The 17,082-nt window shown below is 39.2% G+C and overlaps 1 long non-coding RNA gene across 1 annotated transcript; it reads right to left on the bottom strand.

The window, feature by feature from the left end:
* Positions 1-15,329: 15,329 nt before the first annotated feature.
* Positions 15,330-16,267, bottom strand: LOC110902587. Its single transcript, XR_002571237.2, has 2 exons — positions 15,838-16,267; positions 15,330-15,601 (listed from the first exon to the last, which is right to left on the bottom strand). It is a non-coding gene; the product is annotated as an uncharacterized LOC110902587 (long non-coding RNA).
* Between the last annotated feature and the right edge of the window lie 815 nt (positions 16,268-17,082).

The raw sequence follows: 17,082 nt of genomic DNA, 5'->3' as shown, positions 1-17,082 counted from the left end.
AGCATATAAAAAGAAGGATCACTCACATTGCTGTCTTAGGTGATTCTTTAGGGTTTCCTGGTGAATATCTATAATTTACACAAATGCACGTGTCTTAGTATAATAACCCATTTTAACATTAGTAATACCCTCCCCGAGACGGCATTCCAACGACTACGTCGGGCAGAACCACGACAGCCGTTACGGAACCCTAGATCAATCGGGCAGCGTATCTAATACGTCTCCAGGGGTTATAATACTTACATCGTAGCAGAACCTCGCTAATTTAGGGGGTATAATGCCCGGGTATAATAACACTACTACAGAAATTGTGATTGAGAATCGAAAATTGAACGAGCAGACTGAAGGCCCGTTGCCTTCTATTTATAGTTGTGAAATCTGGTTCCCACGCGGCCCGCGTGACATTTGGGCAGGGCCTACGCGGCCCGCGTCAATCTCGGTCAACGGACTAGCTTGTCCGGCTCACACACTAGGTTCGACACGCGCTGGACACGTGGCGGCTCCGGGTCATGCCACCATTTAGGACGCGCGCGGCCCGCATCAACTAAACCAAACATGTACGCGGCCCGCTTGGGCTTATGGTTTTGGCGATATACTGGTACACACTCGCGCGGCCCGCTTTAACTTGAGGTGAGGCCCTACGCGGCCCGCCTCAACTTAATAATTATTGTTTTTATTTATTTTATATAGTATAATCTATCTTGGGGCTCGGTTTTCACATACGGGGTGCATATAAAGACACATTGAGATATTTTAAAATATATTAGGGTGTCGGAAATATTATGAGGATGTCTGTTTTACCGAGGGTTGTTATATCCTCCCCACCTTGTTTTAGAGCTCGTCCTCGAGATCTACTGGAACAGGTGTGGATATTTCTTTTGCATTTCGGATTCAAGCTCCCACGTGTACTCGGGTCCTCTTTTGGAGTCCCACTTTACTTTGACCAGAACCAATCTCTTATGCTTGAGATTTTTAATTTTTTATCTTCAATCTGTAGAGGCCTTTCTACAAATTTGAGTTGTTCATTAACCTCTATATCCTTGAGAGGTACTATGAGTGATTCATCAGCTAAACACTTTATGAGATTAGATACATGAAATACATCATGTATTCCTGCCATTTCCTCTGGCAGTTGTAGCTGATAGGCTACAGATCCTATTCTTTTAAGAATTTTGAAAGGTCCAATATACCTGGGACTTAGCTTTCCTCTTTTGATGAATCTTACCACTCCTTTCCAGGGAGAGACTTTCAATAATACTTTATCTCCTACTTGAAATTCTAATGGTTTGCGTCTGTTATCAGCATAATTCTTTTGTCGATCACGTGCTGTTTTCAGTCGTTCCTTGACTTGAATGATTTTATCAGTTGTTTCTTGTACTATCTCGGGTCCAGATAATTGTTTTTCCCCAATTTCTGCCCAACAGACTGGGGTCCTGCACTTTCGTCCATAAAGTGCTTCGAATGGTGCAGCATTGATACTTGTGTGATAACTGTTATTATAAGAAAATTCTATTAAAGGTAAGTGTTCGTCCCAATTACCTCCAAAATCAATTACACAAGCTCTAAGCATGTCTTCCATTGTCTGAATTGTCCTTTCGCTTTGTCCGTCCGTTTGAGGATGATACGCGGTGCTTAGATTTAACCTGGTTCCCATTGCTTTTTGGAAACTTGACCAAAAATGAGAAGTAAAACGGCTATCTCTATCGGAAACAATTGATAAAGGAATGCCATGTAAAGAAACGATTTTATTTACATATCATTTGGCTAATTGTTCCATACTAAAGGTTTCCTTCATTGGTAAGAAATGAGCTGACTTGGTTAACCTATCTACAATCACCCAGATTGTATCATTACCTTTTCTTGTTTTAGGCAATTTGGTAACAAAATCCATTGTTATCCATTCCCATTTCCAAACTGGTATTTCTAATTGTTGTAACAAACCTGAGGGTTTCTGATGTTCAGCTTTAACTTGTGAGCAAGTTAAGCATTTAGAAACATAAGCTGCTACATCCTTTTTCATTCCTATCCACCAGAAATTTTTCCTTAAATCCTGGTACATTTTATCACTTCCTGGATGCATCGTATATTTAGACTTATGAGCTTCTTCTAATATACGGTGACGTAAATTTTCTAATTTAGGTATCCACATTCTCTTTTTATGGAACCTCTAAATTCCATCTGTTCCTTGTTCTAATTCCTTAATCATTCCTTTTAATTTTTCAGTATCCTCCTTGATTACTGTTTCTTGTGCTTTTCTAATCTGATTGTTTAAATCTAGTTGTAGATTTAGTTTAAGAGAACGTACCCTTTTTGGCTTTTCGTGATATTTTCGACTTAAAGCATCAGCCACCACATTGGCTTTTCCTGCGTGATACTGGATATCACAATCATAATCACTAAGTAATTCCATCCAACGTCTTTGTCTCATATTCAGCTCTTTTTGTCCGAAAACATATCTTAAACTTTTATGATCAGTGAATATGGTAAACTTACTACCATAAAGATAATGTCTCCAAATCTTAAGGGCAAAAATTATGGCTCCTAATTCCAAATCATGGGTTGAATAATTTCCTTCATGATTCTTAAGCTGTCTAGATGCATAGGCTATAACCTTTTGGCGTTGCATTAATACGCATCCATAACCTAATTTAGAAGCGTCACAAAAGACTACAAAGTCTTCAGTTCCTTCTGGTAATGCTAGTATTGGTGTATGGTTTAATCTTTGCTTAAGAATTCTAAAGGCTTCTTCTTGTTTTGGTCCCCATTCAAACTTAACAGATTTACAGGTTAATTTAGTTAAAGGAATGGCTATTCTAGAAAAATCTTGAATAAATCTTCTATAATAACCGGCCAATCCTAAGAAACTTCTAACTTCAGTTGGTGACTCTGGGGTTTTCCATTTAGTAATTGCTTCGATCTTTGTTGGATCTACATGAATTCCTTCATGGTTAACTAAATGTCCGAGGAATTGTACTTGTTCTAACCAAAACTCACACTTTGAAAACTTAGCATAAAGCTTCTCTTTTCTTAATAAACTTAAAAGTAAGTGCAAGTGCTTTGCATGCTCATCTTTACTTTTAGAATAAATGAGAATATCATCTATGAAGACAATTATGAATTTATCCAAATATGGCTTACATATTCGGTTCATCATGTCCATAAATGCGGCTGGGGCATTGGTTAAACCAAATGGCATGACAGTAAATTCATAATGACCATACCTTGTTCTGAATGCGGTTTTAGGAATATCCTCTTCCTGTACCTTTAATTGATGATATCCTGATCTTAGATCGATTTTAGAGAAAAATCGAGCTCCTTGAAGTTGATCAAACAAATCAGCGATCCTCGGTAATGGGTATCAATTCTTAATCGTGATTTTGTTCAATTCACGGTAGTCAATGCACATACGCATTGATCCGTCCTTCTTTTTGACAAATAATATTGGTGCTCCCCATGGTGATGAACTTGGCTGTATGAATCCTTTCTCCAACAACTCGTCTAGTTGTTTCTTCAGTTCTTGCATTTCTGCGGGTGCCAAACGGTAAGGTGCTTTGGCAATCGGTGCTGTTCCTGGTAACAGCTGAATTCTGAATTCAACTTCCCTGTCTGGCGGTAGTCCTGGCAATTCTTCTGGAAAGACATCTGAAAATTGGGATACTACTGGGATATCTTTTAACTCTTTTCCTTTAATGTTAGTGATTATAGAAATCAAATACACTATAGATCCTTTCCTTATACAACTTGCAGTTTTCATCACAGAGATAAATTTAGTGGATCTAAATGGTTTATCTCCTTTAATTAAGATCTTTTCACCTCTTGGTGATTTTAATTGAATTGTCTTTTGATCACATAAAATACTGGCTTTATTGGCTATTAACCAATCCATTCCTAATACTACATCAAATCCAACCAGATTCATTGGGTAAAGGTTTGCCATAAATTTTTGATTAAAAATTTCTATTCTTGCCCCCTGCAAGATTTCAGAAATCCTAATAGTTTCTCCATTTGCAGTTTCTACTAGACATTCTTGTGGTAGTTTAGTTAATGATTGATTTAGGAGTTTGCAAAATGAAGTATTAATAAAACTTTGGTTGGTACCAGAGTCAAATAATACTTTAGCAAAAATATCATTAACTAAAAACGTACCAGCAATTACGTCTGGAATCATCCTGGCTTCCTCTGTAGTTAGAACGAATGCTCTAGCATTTTTAGTGTTCTTGTTGTTCGCAGCTGGGGCTAACTTTGGACAGTTTGGCTTGATATGACCTTTTTCTCCACAATTGAAGCACATCCCATTAGTTGGTTTTCTTCTGCATGTCTCCTCCTTATGTCCTGGTGCTTTGCAGAAATTGCAGTAAGTAGAGCATCTTCCAGAATGCTTCTTTTTGCAGGCTTTGCAGTATGGTGCAGAGGTAGAACCTACATTCCTACGATTGGAATTCCCAGAACGGAATTCTTGAGTAAGCCTTTGGGTTAGGTTTCTTCTCTGGTCTTCTTCTCTAGTACGGATTAATTCATCTGTCAAGGTATTGGCTAGTTCTACAGCTTCTTCTATGGTTTGGGGTCTAGCTGCCTTGACTACATGTCTAATTTCTCCAATTAATCCCCAGATGTAACGGGAGATTAATACCGGTTCAGGTGATGCAAGGGTAGGTACTATCCTAGCATATTCAAAGAATGTGGTAGTGTAACCCTTACTGTCTACTCTGGTCATTCTCAGATTCAGAAACTTATTTGCTATTTGTTCCTTTTCATTGGGAGGGCAGAATTTCCTTTCTACCATATTCTTAAATTCCTCCCATTCCATGTTATAAATCCTATCACTTCCTCTTGACTGGAGGATAGTGTTCCACCATTCTAAAGCTGCATTTTTAAACAGATTTGAAGCAAACATTATTTTATCTTCTTCAGCACACTTGCTTATTTTCAGAACCGCCTCAGTTTTCTCTATCCAGCGTAAAGCTGCAATGGGTCCTTCATTGCCCGAGAATTCTATTGGTTTGCAGGACCAGAATTCCTTGTAAGAACAACCATGTGGCATGGTTCTTCTTCTTTTGGGAACGGGCGCTTGAAGTATGGGTCCATTGTTCACGCTGTTTTCTGGTTCAGTTGGTCGCTTACTGCTATGCTTACTTTTATTATTCGCTTCCTGAACTGTTTGAATAATAAATGGCATCGCATCTATAATTCCCTGTGCCACAATATGCTGAACGGCACTATTATCCATTTGGTTTCCGTTGTTATTATTGTCCGAATTCTCATTAACCACGTTAATGTTACTCTGGTTATCATTATTCAGATTTTCTTGATTTCCCGCGTCGGCCATCTGAATTTTAGACATTTACCAAATATTAATATCACAAATAATATTTATATATAGCCAATCACATGACACACACTTTTTTTAACCAAAAGCGTCGAGCATTGCGACTTTTACTCTTTTTATATAGTATGAATCAATACACACCAGTACAGAAATAAAAATTACAGTACCGACTGAAATGTAAAGCTACAATACTAATAGTAGGCATCCGTAGTTTTTTTTTTCTAACACATACACACATATATTATTTTATTATTATTACTACTACCGTATTATCATCACGTTTACTGATATGGATTCATCCAGAAATCCATATTACGCTCATCGTATTTCCATACGAGGCGTTCTCCCACCTGTCGCATACGATCACTGCTTTCTAAAATTTCCTCCCCAAAAGTCCTAAATTCCTGGACATTTTCTGCACTCATTGGGGGTGCAGGTTCTAGGACTGGGTTTGGAAACTGAGGTACGGGTTCCTGATACGGAGGCATAGGGGCTTGGTACGGGTATGGATTTTCTAAAATTTCCCTAACATATGCATCACTAATGTTGTAGGGATCTTGAGGATCTAACCCTGGGTAAGCTCCTAAGTTGGGTATTGGCACATTCTCCTGTATTGGGTTTTGTTGCACGTAGTCCCTAACATCGTCCCACCAGGGGTCGTAATTATTTGGGTCTAGAGGATCAGGTGCATGTACCCTAGGTATCTCCTCCGGGTTGAAATCAGGCATTTCTATCTGGTCTTCTATTTCCATGGGTTGATCAGGATTTTGTGGTTGTGGTGCTAGCATTTGTTCCAGGTTTGGGTCGGCAGCAGTGGTTGCTAAAATATGGATATTAGCGATACCCCTATTGAGCATATCCTGATTATAAGCATCAGTTTCTCTTTTTGCTGCGGCTAACACTCGCTGTTCCTGCAACTTTTTCATTCTTTTCCTACGCTCGTGCGCTCCCCTACTGAACCATCCCCTCTTTTTCTGAGGAAATGGCTCTTCAGACTGAGCCTTAAACACAAAGATTCCTTCTTCTGTGTCAGCAGAATACCCTGAGAGGGCAGGCTGAGAAGAGGAGGTGCCTTCGCTCCTAGGCGAACCAGACAGTTGACGATAGGCGTCAGAAGGTCCTTGGTCACTCATACTGTAAACTAACAAATAGTCAGATAACACATAGCAAAAAAATACAATTATACATGTATTTTCATAATTTATTTCCTAATACTTTGAATTTTGATGTCAGCAGAACACTTCTGTGGCTGAATCAGTGGCATAGCTCTGATACCACCTTCTGTCACAGCCCCCGATCCCTATTTCCCGGGAACGGGCGGCCGTGAGCCAGTCTCGGTGGTATCACATTTATTTATCCAATTTGGCAGCGGAAATTTTCATCAGGACCGTAGTTAGGAAATATTTTAATCAGAGTAAACCACCATGTTTTATAACATTAAACATATGGGTAAAAACCCAAGTTTTCAATACACACGTTTCATAGGAATAAATCCTATTTATTTAATAAAAACATCCATTTTATTCGTAGGTAACTTTATTGCCACTTTTCCAAGCCTTCAGTGCTGTCCAGCTGGCTTCTATTTGGCTTTCACATATTGTTACCTGAAACGCGTTTTAAAAACATTTTGTCAGTGGGAAATACTGGTGAGTGAATCCCAGTTTGATCAAGTTTAAATAAAAATTCACAGTGAACAGTATTGAGGGCGCATCCGCAATTACATTTGTTTCCAAGTTATATCAATTACCACCACACGGTAATGTCGTTCCGACTTATGGTCATGTTACTCCTTTACCAGGTGGTAACAAATTTTGTATACAAAACCCCAAATTTACCGACTGTAATTGTATTCTTACAAATACTCAATAACTGTTATTCGCATGGAAATTTAAGGTTTTGTAAAAACAGTTAACAAAAAGTGGATCAACTCACAAAAATGAGCATATAAAAAGAAGGATCACTCACATTGCTGTCTTAGGTGATTCTTTAGGGTTTCCTGGTGAATATCTATAATTTACACAAATGCACGTGTCTTAGTATAATAACCCATTTTAACATTAGTAATACCCTCCTCGAGACGGCATTCCAACGACTACGTCGGGCAGAACCACGACAGCCGTTACGGAACCCTAGATCAATCGGGCAGCGTATCTAATACGTCTCCAGGGGTTATAATACTTACATCGTAGCAGAACCTCGCTAATTTAGGGGGTATAATGCCCGGGTATAATAACACTACTACAGAAATTGTGATTGAGAATCGAAAATTGAACGAGCAGACTGAAGGCCCGTTGCCTTCTATTTATAGTTGTGAAATCTGGTTCCCACGCGGCCCGCGTGACATTTGGGCAGGGCCTACGCGGCCCGCGTCAATCTCGGTCAACGGACTAGCTTGTCCGGCTCACACACTAGGTTCGACACGCGCTGGACACGTGGCGGCTCCGGGTCATGCCACCATTTAGGACGCGCGTGGCCCTCATCAACTAAACCGAACATGTACGTGGCCCGCTTGGGCTTATGGTTTTGGCGATATACTGGTACACACTCGCGCGGCCCGCTTTAACTTGAGGTGAGGCCCTACGCGGCCCGCCTCAACTTAATAATTATTGTTTTTATTTATTTTATATAGTATAATCTATCTTGGGGCTCGGTTTTCACATACGGGGTGCATATAAAGACACATTGAGATATTTTAAAATATATTAGGGTGTCGGAAATATTATGAGGATGTCTGTTTTACCGAGGGTTGTTATAGTCTGAGCCTGGAGGACGTTGATATTGAAGGTCCTTTCCGGGCTGCTTGTTGTGGCTGTTGCTGCTGCTGTGGCTGCTGCGGTGGTTGCTGCTGTTGGGGCTCTTGTTTCACGACGCGATGAGGGCAGACATTAGCAAAATGATTTGGGTCACCACAAGAGTAGCAAGTTCGAGCATTAGCATCGGGTGCTAGAACTGTTGGGTTACCCTGAATAGCTAGAGGTTGAGCTGGTGGTGTTGGAGGAGGTTGAGTAGCTTGCTGACGTGGGCCTGAACGGCAGTGACCAGTAAAGTGCCCATAGATGTTGCAGTTGGCACAGAAACGACAATTAACCCCTATCGGATGATGATAAGTGCAAGTAGGGCACAGAGGGTGGACACCAGTGTACGCACGCTTAGCAGGCAGAGCGTTGGTAACAGTAGCTTGACGATTCTGGTTGTTGGGTTGTATGGGGACGGTGTTGGGTGGAGCGGCGGTAGTGGCATAGCTCTTGTTGCTGTTGTTCTTTTGCTTGCGACCTTGGTGTGAAGACTTTGAACCTTGAGATGCTGCGTTGTCGGTAGCGGGAGTTGCAGTTGCTTGGTTGAGGCTCTTAGTTGAGGTTTTGAAATACCCAGCTAAGACTTGCTTGTCGTTGATCTCAGCTGCGAGTTGGTTGGTTTCCTCAATAGTAGCAGGTTTTGCCGCTTGAACAAAATCAGCTACACAGTCAGGGAGAGCTCAAATGTACTTCTTGATTGTCATATCAGGCGTGGCCACCTGACTAGGACATATAATACTCAGCTGCTTGAAACGAGCGGTGAGACCAGCGTTTTCACCTCCTTCCTGCTTGATGTGCCAGAATTCATTCTTCAGCTCCTGTACTTCATGAGGAGGACAGAACTCCTTCATCATAAGCTCCCTGAGTTCCTCCCATGAGAGGCCATAAGCTGCATCGTTATTGCGCCTGTTGCGCTCAGCAGTCCACCAATCCAGAGTCCTGGACTGAAAGACTCTAGTAGCACTCACAGTACGCAGATTTTCTGGGCATCCGCTTTGTCTAAAGGTGACTTCAATAGAGTCAAACCACTAGAACATAGCACTGGGTCCATCTTCGCTAGTGAAGCTTGCAGGACCGCAGGCCTTGAATTGTTTAAAGCTGAAGGGAGTTCGAGGTGCGTCGCTCTTTAACTCGACAGAAGATTTGCTGCTGACCTCGTTGATTTCACTGACAATCTGAGGTATAACTTTAGCCATTTCCTTGGCCACAAGTGAAGCAATACGCTTGTCAGCATAGTTTCAGCGGGCAACACATTGAGTATGGGAACCAAATGACGATATTGTCGAGTACAGCTTTTGCAGCAGACATCGTCATATGATTTAGACGAGATTTGATTATATTGGGTTTTGAAAAAGTTTAGCGCTTCACAATCCATCTTATTATTATTATTACTCCATAAAGCGCAGGAACACGTAGGCACATAAACACATAGTCACGTAGGCATATAAACCACATAAGCACGTATACACATAATCACATAAGCACGTATGAGCACATAATTCACATATTTTGCACGTATTCACCTACATATTTTGCACGTATTCACCTATCTTTCAAAGTTGCGTAGCGCGTTCGAGATTTGCGAGCGATAGAGAGTAGCGTAAGCGTTGAGTGTAGCGTACGAGAGTTCTTAGTTTGTTCGCGATTAGTTAGCGTTTTAGATTACGAGGGCTGTAAGAGTTGTGCACGTTTTGTGAAGCGATGAGCGGAAAGCATAAATCATCCAAAATCGAAACAAAAAACCATATAAACACAAAAAATCAATAACGCATAAAATCGGCAATTGCAGGCTTCGTATAGAATAGAGTGTCTTGGGTGTGAGACATCGACTACCCAAAGTGTTTCAACTATTCCCAATGAATTTGAGTACACGCTTTGGCCTAATAGACTGTGCTCTCACCAAAACTCGACGAACGACACTCATCCTTCCAGTTACTACGTGGCTCGAATCTTTGGAACAGTCGAGACTTTGGTGAGAGTTTTGTAAAATCAAGTTGGGAGTGAACAGGTCAGTAAGATGCGGGTTTCACCCCTAACTTAACAACTTCGTTCCTGAAAGCGTGGTCAAAACCACGAGATAGAGATGGAGAATTTCGTCGAGATACGGATGTCACTCCTTACTCAACGAAGATTCTCGTGCTGAGAGTAAAAATACGCGTAGAGTGAGTGATCTTATCGAGAGTTCTTGTTTTTCACACCTAATCTCGATCCAACCACTCGATTGTGTTATGCGAGCGTTTTCGAAAATGTGTGTATTGTGTTAGCCTTAGGAAAGGCAATAATGTTGAAACCTTAGGAAAGGTTCCCCTTCATACGAAGCTATAGTATGTGTGTCCACACAAAGATGCAGTTTTCGCGTGTTCGATCAAGAGTATCAAAAGTGGGCTCGTACGAAACCCCTACTGGGTTCGCATGAAGCTGGTCTGTTAGCACTTAGACTATAGACTAGGTAAATTCTACATGACTCAACCTAATTCCCTATAGTTATGGCTTTGATACCAACCTGTCACACCCCAACTGATGGCGGAATCATTGGGGCATGGCACTGAATGAAACAGATTGTTCAAGAGAATCCATAACAACTATTTAATGACAATATTTTTAAAGTCAATATCCCATACTACTAACAAATATTTCATAACAGTCATCACAGATATTCAGTCTCAAAAACAAATACTATTCCGACAACTCAGATTTATTTTGGTGAGTTTCTAGACATCCTAGCTTGATTTCAGCAAACATCCAATTAACCTGTCACATATGTTAAAATAAAGTCAATACATAAAGTAAAGGTGAGTACACAAGTTTGCATAGTAATAGTATAGAAAGCGTTTTACGCATAACCAGCATGTATCATGTAACGGGTGAAACATGTAACTATCAAACAATGATACAACCTAACCATGAGACTGCGTTATAGAGTATGCGTGACACATGTTCAGCGAACACGTGAAGCAAAGTAATGTGATCCTTAGCAACCCCTGTCCACGACAGGTGCTGAGTCCAAACTATAGTACTATCGTTGCTAGAGGCGGTCTAGTGTAACACTGTATAAGTATAGTAAAAGCATTCAAAATCACGTATAGCATGCGGGAGCAGTTATCGTTCATAAAGTGTTTGCGTTGTGTGTTGTGTTTTGATATAGAACATAGGTAACACCCAAAAGTGCGTTAAACGAAAATGGGTTCGAGTATACCCACAGTGTGTGTTTAGCAAGTAAACACAATCTGGATTCGATTGAAGGGAGTGCGTTGAGTTAGCCTGTACACAGAAGCATGGTCGTAAACAGGGTGTCGAATGGGGTTAAGTGTTCGACTGGTGATCCGAACGGATGGGTCCCATCCGAACGGATGGTCAACCGGACGGATGGTCATCCGAGGGGATGGTCATCCGAGTAGATGGCCATTCGAACGGATGGCCATTCGAACAGTGTGTGGGTGTTTGTGAATCGTTAAAATTCGAAGTTCAGTTAAAAACGTTTAAATGATGGAAATTATAAGGTTCAGGTCATCCAATCGGATGGTCATCCGGACGGATGGCCATTCGAGCAAATGGTCTGTAGTTGAGGTTTTCGTAAAATTTTCCAAGTAAAAGTTCAGAGTTAACGGAGACGGCGTGACGACGTGTCAAACAATGGCAAAGTACCAAGTCCAGTGCATTCGGCCGGATGGTCTCGGCCCATTCGAACAAACGCACTGTTCTTGATGAAGATTCATGTTTGACCTGTAATTCGGCCCATCTCTCCGATGGAAATCCGTTTTCAAGCCGGCTCTTGACTGTGGAACGAGTCGAGAGTCTGATTGAGTGCAGATTCAATCAGAATTATGTAAAAACCAAAGAAAAGTTGAAAACAGATGAATAAGTGTTGAAATCTTTCATGATTGAGTTGATTAGTGTGAAATCCTTTAGATCTAGAACCAATCTAGATTGAATAATGCTCCCACAATAGTTTCCTAAGCAAACCGAGCAGAATCCACCTTCAAGAGGTCCAAGTCAGTCGATTTCGAGGAAAAAGTTAGTGTTTTGTGTGATTTTGATGAAGAAGATGATGTAGAAGTGATTAGAGATGGAGATTAGCAAAGATTTGAGAAGAAATGATTACGAAATAGCCTTGAATCGCGACTAAGAGTGACTGAGAGCGTGTGAGCGGATGGAAGTGTCAAAGTCAGAGAATGGAGGTGTACGGCGGTATTTATAGAGGGAGGGCGAAGGGTTAAGTCGGTTGCGAGATGGCAGCGTTCGGATGGCTTATCTGGACGAGTGGCCATCCGGTCGAATGGTTATCCGGGCGGATAGTCATCCGAGCGGATGTCCATTCGGACAGCCGAGTTGCGTTAGTTAGCTTTTTCCCTCTTTGGTTCGTTTGTTAAGTGTTGCATTGCATTTAATCGAGTTGCGAAAGAGTGTATAAGCGTTGTGTTGAATACCATATAACATTTAAACAAATAATCACACAATTAACACATATAAACTAAATGCATATAATAAATCTGTGTTTCGAGTCTGCGTTGAGTTTGTGTTGAGTTTGCGTTGCGATAGTGTTTAGTCTACATAAGCGATGTATAATGCGATAAAATGCGTTTAAGTAGTAAGCGTTGTAAATAACGTTTAAATTGATGACTACATTTTGAATAAGCGTTGTAATATGCGTTTAAAATCATAGTTTAACCCGTAGCGTTAATCAAATCTCGAGAGTACAAGCGTTTACGAATGAAATGACAACAAGTAACGATCCTAAAAGTCGGGTTGTTACGAATTTTTTATAGGTTTTCATATTTGTTTACGTCTTAGCAATATAAAATAAATAATATACATTTACACCGTAACAAAATTTACGTACAAATTTATAATACTTTTAGAAGAACAAATCTTACTTTTAACACACAATTTTAAAGAATGTCATGTGTTAACATCATATCATCCTTAAAAAATATTTTCTAATCAAAATTGATTTTTTTTTTATTTTTTTAATGATGTTAATAACATATAATGACGATATTGCTTCTTTTAAAATCGTTACCTTAATATCCGCACCTACTTCAAATAAATTATAATTTATAATGATAATGATTTTTTTTGTATTAAAACTTACTAAAAACAATTAAATTCTATTATATTTATAATAGTAATAATAATGATACTTTTGAATTAACTTACCGAAAAAATGCAGAATCTACGGATTCTTAAGTATTATGATAGACAACATGACATGTTTGAAACAAACCTTATGTTACTATGGAGAATAATTAAATGTAAACCCAAGTATGAGTTTAAGTATTTTTCATATTTAACCATATTACATGATTTAAGAGTTTAATATTTTTATTAGTGTAAATTACAAAAATCGTCCTTTATGTTTACACCAAATTGCAAACTATATCCTTTGTCTTCAAAATATGCAAGAAACGTACTCGATGTTTGCAAACCATTGCATGTTATGTCCTTTAGCTCTAACTCAGTTAGTTTTCATGGTTAAATATGATCAAGTGGACCCCACATGAGGGTATTTTGGTCATTTTACCTTAAATAAAACAATTATGGATAAAAAAATTATATATGTATATATATACACACACACAGAGACAACACCCTTAGCCACCACCACTCCCTTTATTGCCACCACCATTCCTACATCAACTACCATCCACCGTCACCCTTAGTCACCACTACTCCCACCTCAATGATTGGTGATACCGACCATCAACAACCACCTGCCGGACTTAAACCCAAGAAACAACACACACCATCTTGCCTGCAATCTTCGGCCAACACCACCCACAACCACCTGCCGGATACGGTTTTTATTTAACACATTTCTGGCAAGTTTAATCTGATTCGTTTAAATAAAAAATAACAAGGCCTAATTAAGCTAGGGCTTTGGTTCGGAACAGAATATTGAGATCTAAATAATATTGAGCATTCAGTAACAAACAGCCCTAATCTTATTATTGCTCAAAGCTCTCTGCTTCATAATCTTAGAAGCCCTAAACTCATTGCTGAATTACCTCCACCGATAACCCCTAGCGATTTATTCCTAAAAATTAGTGTTGCACCATCACAAACAACACAAAACTGATATACCTCTATTCCAAAACCCTAGTTTCCCCTCACTAGAGCTAGGAAATGTCAACCGTCTCACAACGGCACAGGTACCAACAATTACAGAATCAGCAACAACAATTTTCGAATCAATAAACACTTTAAACAGAGCCGATCTGTGGCCGAGGGTAGATCTGTAGAACGACGATGAACGATCGTTGGAGTAGTGGTAGTGAACAGTGCGATCGCAGTAGTGCTATGGAGGTGGTGGCCTCAGATTTGCATATATATATATATATATATATATATAGAAAGTTTGTAGAGAGAGAGAGAGTTTGTATAGATTGAGAGATAGCTAAGGGAAAGAGATGGTTTTTTTATTTACTTTAGTATTTAGGGTGAAATGACCAAAATACCCTTATGTGGGTTTATTTGGTCAGATTTAACCATTAAAACAAACTAAGTTAGGGCTAAAGGACATAACATGGAAGGGTTTGCCAACATCGAGCACGTTTCTTGCATATTTGGAAGACAAAGGACATAGTTTGCAATTTAATGTAAACATAAAGGATGTTTTTTGTAATTTACTCTTTTTATTAAGAACTTTTACCTTTATCAATATAACTTAACATTTTATTAATACAACCTAAAAGCTTTTTAAATTATATGTGAGACAAGACAGGTTAATTTGTATTACAAAAATAAGGGAAAATAAACTTATGGGTTATAAAAAATTTTTTTGAATGTTTAACTACACGATATAAAAATAATTACAAAGCTTCCTAAAGAATTGTTGATTAAACACTTTAGAAGCATGTTGGATATTGATTATCATGTACATCTACTTGTCCAATTGTGTTGTGCAAACAAATAGTTTTCATTATTCAAATCGTGTAATACATAGGATGTAATCTAGTGTGTGTGTGTGTGAGTGTGTGTGTGTGTGTATATATATATATATAGAAATCAGAGGTGAAGGTTTATTGTTTCGTGTTTGGTGCATCTCTTTTATTAATTAAAGAGTAAATTACGATTTTGGCCCTTGTGGTTATATCACTTTTATCCTTTTAGCTCAAAAAGAAATCTTTTAACATCTGAGCCCCCAACGTCTTTTTTTCTCACCATTTTGGCCCCTAACACTAACTCCATCCATTTACTTGGTTAAAAACTTATCATGTGCCCCTCACATGAGGGGCATTTATGGCAATTCAGCTATTCACTTATAAAAATAAAAACAATAATAAACATGAGGGTAATTTTGTCAGGGTTATGTTGCAAGTTTTGTTTGCATAAATTGAACCTTATCACTTTTGATCTAGATGGCGTACACACATCGTCATAACGAGCAACAATCTCAATTACCTAGAAAATGGTGATGAATCCCATCAATTTATCGTTTATGCATACATACATCTTGGGAAGCAAAAAAGGGATGCAAGCCCTATGGGTACAAAGATAATTGTCAAAAACATGAATACATAAATCACTTGCAATGAAGAAGAAAAGAAAAGAAAAGGTTAAACTGAAAATCTTGATTTAATCAATTGTTAAAGGTACAAGAAAACAAAGATGTGTACCCATCTTGGGGTAAGAATAGGTTTACAAGCTAGAAGCTCCTACTAGGTAAACCTAGAATCTGAAATGGGAAATAGAAAAGGGAAAGAGAAGAAAAATTACATTGGGGTCACTTGGAGTACCTTCCCGGAGCAGATGGATCCTTGAGTTGGGTAGAAGTGGAGTTCATCGGAGCCGTTGCATTACTCATGAGTTAAGAACAGACAGGCAGATGGAGGGGAACTAGTGGGTGGATGGTGGTGAACCGACGTCGTTGTTGTGGCGGCGCTAAGGTGGTGAAGATGGTGGTGGGTGGTTGTTGTGGCGGCACTAAGGCGGTGAAGATGGTGATGAACCGGTGGGTGGATGGTGGTGAACCACCATCGTTATTTCTGGTTTAGGGTTTTAGTCGGGTGGTGGTTAGGCGGATCTAAGGTTTCGGTGAGGTGGTGGCGGTTGTAGACCTAAGGTTTTGATGGAGGTGTTAACGGTGGTAGCGGTGGCAGGTTTACAAAGCTAAGAGAGAGAGTATGTGTGGTTAGAGAGAGAAAGAATTATATAATAATAATAATATTGATTTTTAAAAATGTTATGTTTTATCTTTTATTTTTTATTTTTATAAGTGAATAGGTGAATTGCCATAAATGCCCCTCATGTGAGGGGCACGTGACAAGTTTTTAACCAAGTAAATGGATGGGGTTAGTGTTAGGGGCCAAAAGAGTTAGAAAAAAATATGTTGGAGGCTCAAATGTTAAAGGGTTCCTTTTTAGGCTAAAAGAGTAAAAGTGACATAACCACATGGGCCAAAATCATAATTTACTCTTAATTAAAATTAGCAAATGAAAAGCAACTTACGTAAATAAAAGAAAAGGAAAGTAAAATATGGACTGATATGTAAAGAATCAACTAATTCAAGATCCATTTGCTTATTTGGGAAATAATAAGTGCTTCAAAAAGTCCCTCACATGTGGATCAAATATAAAAAAAATGATATATTTATTCTTAATCAATATATTTATACGTTACTAAACACCCATTTGTTTTACTTCTTATTACATCTATGATATATTGTAACAGTTATTCCTTCTTTGGGAAACATATATCTAGAACGAACTATAATATACTAAGGGGATGCGGAGTGGTTTCGGTAAACCACCTTTACCGATTCGGTAAAGTGTGGCCACCCCACCGCCAACATATATTTTGCCGAAATGGTTGGGTAAATCGGTGATGGAACACCGATTCGGCAAGAGGGAGAAGGAGAGAGAGGGAGGGTATTGTGGGTGGGGTCCATTCCTATCTCAACCAATCACACCTTTTTCCTTTTTTTTTTTAAAAATAGTTTACCACTTCACCAAGTGTTTAAAC

This window comes from Helianthus annuus, chromosome 13 (assembly GCF_002127325.2).
Source record: "Helianthus annuus cultivar XRQ/B chromosome 13, HanXRQr2.0-SUNRISE, whole genome shotgun sequence".
NCBI classification, from domain to species: domain Eukaryota; kingdom Viridiplantae; phylum Streptophyta; class Magnoliopsida; order Asterales; family Asteraceae; genus Helianthus; species Helianthus annuus.
This window is presented reverse-complemented; position numbering and strand designations above follow the sequence as displayed.